The 4650-nt window shown below is 48.8% G+C and overlaps 1 pseudogene; it reads left to right on the top strand.

The window, feature by feature from the left end:
- Positions 1-2631: 2631 nt before the first annotated feature.
- Positions 2632-2749, top strand: LOC126199901 (5S ribosomal RNA; annotated as a pseudogene).
- The last annotated feature ends 1901 nt before the right edge of the window (positions 2750-4650 follow it).

The following is a 4650-nucleotide window of genomic DNA, read 5'->3' as shown; positions in this document are numbered from 1 at the left end:
GTCGTGAATCAGCAAGATCTTTGAGCCCAACTTTCCCCTGCGCTTGTTTTGTATTGCTCTTCTGAGGTTGTGCAGAGTTTGGCAATACCTTTGAGAGTTTATTGTAGTGCCTCTTTCCAGGAAAGCCACAAAAATCACACCTTTTCTGTCCCAAAAGACAGTCGCCATCACCTTCCTTGCCGACAGTGTCTGCATGCATTTCTTGGGTTTTTGGGGGGGAATTTGTTTGCCCCCACTGCATTGACTGCAATTTTGTCTTGCAGTTTACATGCTTAACCCTTGTTTCGTCACCAGTAACGATGCGATCGAGTAGTGAGCCGCCATCTTCCTCGTAAGCGTCCAAAAAAGTTAACGCTGCAGCCATTCGCTGATTTTTGTGAATCTCTGTCAAGATTTTTGGTATCCATCTTGCACAAAACTTGCGGTAACCAAGCTTTTCGCTAATGATTTCGTGCAACAAACTCCGTGAAATTTGTGGAAAACTCATAGAGAGTTCCGTTATTGTGAAATTACGGTTTTCACGGACCGCGGCATAGACTTTTTCGACAAGTTCGGCAGTCACTATGCTGGGTCTTCCACTTCGTCGTGAACGTTAGTTCGGCCATTTTTAAATTTTATGACCCATTGACGCACTCCACCTTCAGTGATTATGTTGTCCCCATACACTTCACAAAGCTGCCGATAGATTCTATCGGTGTACAGTTTTTTGCAGTCAGAAACCTTATTACAGCACGCACTTCACACTTCGCGGCATTTTCAATGAACGCTGACATTTCAAACTGCCACAGTAACTCAACGGAGTACAGCACGAACCTCTCACTAGCACGGCAGGATGCCGACTGAGCGGCGGAATGCCATGACACCAAGATGGCCGCGCTAGCCCTGCCCCTAACGGACACAAACGAAAACGTAATATATATATATATATATATATATATATATATATATATATATATATATCCTTTGTCTTTACCTAGTATACATATTTAATTCGTTTTCTAACACTGAACGTATTACTTTCGTGTTTTCTTGTCCTCTCTGTGTTTATGTAATTTATTTCATTACTAGATACTGTTGCTTGACTGGTACCGTGTTTTATCATTCTTTTCTTGGAACGGCGTGTCGCAGGGTACCAGGGGCCCTCAGGAGGTTAAATTTATCTGACCACTTCTCGCCTATGCTGCAGTTTGGCGGTTACGCCAAGCGAGAGCGCTCATTACTTGCTTCAGTTTCTTTTCACTCATTGGCTTCTTTCCGTACTTGTCTTATCATTTTTATATTGTTCTGTGGACTCCGCGCTCTTGTCTTCAAATATGTCGTTATATTTTTATCTCAAATTCGCCACAACAGCGTATCAGAATTATTGTGGCTTAACTATTTGATTTTAACAATCTAACTTTGGCAGTGTTTTAATTTATTGAGTTTTGTTACTGTAATGACTTATACACCTGGCAAGTCTACGGCAGAATTTTACCCAGTGTGTATTTTTTTATTGTATATCGCACAATTATATGATTGTAGAATATGTGTAGCCTACAGTAGCGACATCTGGCGAGCGACAGAAGCATTTTCTGGCTGCTGTGCGGCACTTCGTAGTGCTGTTAACAAAATAACTCTAGTAGATTCGATAGTTCATTTGTGTATGACGATGCTGAGCTGATTTTGTGTTTATCTAGCGACGATTCCAACATGGCTCCATTATATAAGGACATCTTTTTAAAACAGGCATGCCTCGTCGTATCTAAAGCATATAATTTTCACATTTATGTCAGTAATACTTGTGATTATGGCCTATTTTATTGTTTTAAGCTGTAGACAATCCGCTAGTTCTATCTGTATTTTTCCATGTTTTGCTGCAAATCTGAAGATGGTCATTGTTGATCGAAACCGGTAGTCCGAGGACATAACATTTTGTGATCACATACGGAAATAAAGAAATCTATTCTACTCTTTCTGGCCGCGCGGGATTAGCCGCGCGGTCTGGGCGTTGCAGTCATGGACTGTGCGGCTGGTGCCGGTGGAGGTTCGAGGGATAATTTAAGTTAAATAGTGTGTAAGCTTAGGGACTGATAACCTTAGCTGTTAAGTCCCATAAGATTTCACACGCATTTGAACATTTCTACACTTTCTGGATCACTGTTCAAATCGGAACCATGTCGCAAATTGTGAAAGATAGATTTACCGAGTTGGAAATTAATATAGTAATTTATATAGTTATTAGGAGTAACCAATTTAGTACCATGTAATTGTTTCACAGATGAAGGATAGAAGTAATTAGAATACAGAATTGGGCTGGAGCAATACTCAGAACATAGGGTCTTCTTCTTGGAGGGGCAGTGTAGTGCCGCTAACCAGTCTTTGAGCAAAAATTACAAGTATTTAGCAAAAGCAATAAGTAGTGTGGAAGGAACCGTGTGATTAACAGCCGTGAGTCGGTAGCCACCTGTTTGGTGACTGTGTCACAAAATAGACACTCAAAGGTATCGCGAAAGCAGGATAGCCGAGCGCAACAGTAAATTGTACCGCACAGCAGCAACTGCGAGCGATGCGACTAGGTGCTGGGTTTTAGTGAAACAATTGCATGCCAGAGCGATATAAATAAGACTGAATTTTCAGGCAAGGAATCCTCTTTCCAACGGCCTTCCCACAGTGGTAACACCGGTTCCCGTCATATCACCGAAGTTAAGCGCTGTCGGGCTGGGCTAGCACTTGGATGGGCGACCATCCGATCTGCCAAGCGCTGTTGGCCAGCGGGGTGCACTCAGCACTTTGAGGCAAACTGAGGAGCTACTTGATTGAGAAGTAGCGGCTCTTGTCTCGGAAAGTGAGATACGGCCGGGAGAGCGGTGTGCTGACCACGTGCCCCTCCATATCCGCATCCAGTGACCCCTATGGGCTGAGGATGACACGGCGGCCGGTCGGTAGCGTTGGGCCTTCATGGCCTGTTCGGCAGGAGTTCAGCTTTTAATCAATCCTCTTCGTCAGAGAGCAGAAGCACCACTACGACACCAGGGCTATGCCAGACAGCGGGACGACTAGGTATTGCCAGCGGGAGCCACGGGTTCGAGACCCGGGCTACGGCTGCTACCGGCACTAAGCCCTTCAGGGACTGTCAATTTGTCGTCCGTGATTCCAGCCACCAACGATGAATTCCTAGTGGGATTAGGCGCCGCCGCACCAGCTGTCGTCCGACTCTTGCCACAGGGCAACGAGTCGTTCCCCATGCACAGCCATCTTCGTGTACCGCCGTGGTGGTGTGAGCGGAGCGAGGAGTAGTGCGGCCTCCACAGTGTGGAGGAAAATACACTCCTGGAAATGGAAAAAAGAACACATTGACACCGGTGTGTCAGACCCACCATACTTTCTCCGGACACTGCGAGAGGGCTGTACAAGCAATGATCACACGCACGGCACAGCGGACACACCAGGAACCGCGGTGTTGGCCGTCGAATGGCGCTAGCTGCGCAGTATTTGTGCACCGCCGCCGTCAGTGTCAGCCAGTTTGCCGTTGCATACGGAGCTCCATCGCAGTCTTTAACACTGGTAGCATGCCGCGACAGCGTGGACGTGAACCGTATGTGCAGTTGACGGACTTTGAGCGAGGGCGTATAGTGGGCATGCGGGAGGCCGGGTGGATGTACCGCCGAATTGCTCAACACGTGGGGCGTGAGGTCTCCACAGTACATCGATGTTGTCGCCAGTGGTCGGCGGAAGGTGCACGTGCCCGTCGACCTGGGACCGGACCGCAGCGACGCACCGATGCACGCCAAGACCGTAGGATCCTACGCAGTGCCGTAGGGGACCGCACCGCCACTTCCCAGCAAATTAGGGACACTGTTGCTCCTGGGGTATCGGCGAGGACCATTCGCAACCGTCTCCATGAAGCTGGGCTACGGTCCCGCACACCGTTAGGCCGTCTTCCGCTCACGCCCCAACATCGTGCAGCCCGCCTCCAGTGGTGTCGCGACAGGCGTGAATGGAGGGACGAATGGAGACGTGTCGTCTTCAGCGATGAGAGTCGCTTCTGCCTTGGTGCCAATGATGGTCGTATGCGTGTTTGGCGCCGTGCAGGTGAGCGCCACAATCAGGACTGCATACGACCGAGGCACACAGGGCCAACACCCGGCATCATGGTGTGGGGAGCGATCTCCTACACTGGCCGTACACCACTGGTGATCGTCGAGGGGACACTGAATAGTGCACGGTACATCCAAACCGTCATCGAACCCATCGTTCTACCATTCCTAGACCGGCAAGGGAACTTGCTGTTGCAACAGGACAATGCACGTCCGCATGTATCCCGTGCCACCCAACGTGCTCTAGAAGGTGTAAGTCAACTACCCTGGCCAGCAAGATCTCCGGATCTGTCCCCCATTGAGCATGTTTGGGACTGGATGAAGCGTCGTCTCACGCGGTCTGCACGTCCAGCACGAACGCTGGTCCAACTGAGGCGCCAGGTGGAAATGGCATGGCAAGCCGTTCCACAGGACTACATCCAGCATCTCTACGATCGTCTCCATGGGAGAATAGCAGCCTGCATTGCTGCGAAAGGTGGATATATACTGTACTAGTGCCGACATTGTGCATGCTCTGTTGCCTGTGTCTATGTGCCTGTGGTTCTGTCAGTGTGATCATGTGATGTATCTGACC

This window comes from Schistocerca nitens, chromosome 8 (genome assembly GCF_023898315.1).
Source record: "Schistocerca nitens isolate TAMUIC-IGC-003100 chromosome 8, iqSchNite1.1, whole genome shotgun sequence".
NCBI lineage: Eukaryota > Metazoa > Arthropoda > Insecta > Orthoptera > Acrididae > Schistocerca > Schistocerca nitens.
Note: the sequence above shows the minus strand (reverse complement) of the source record. Positions and strands in the feature narration are given on the sequence as shown.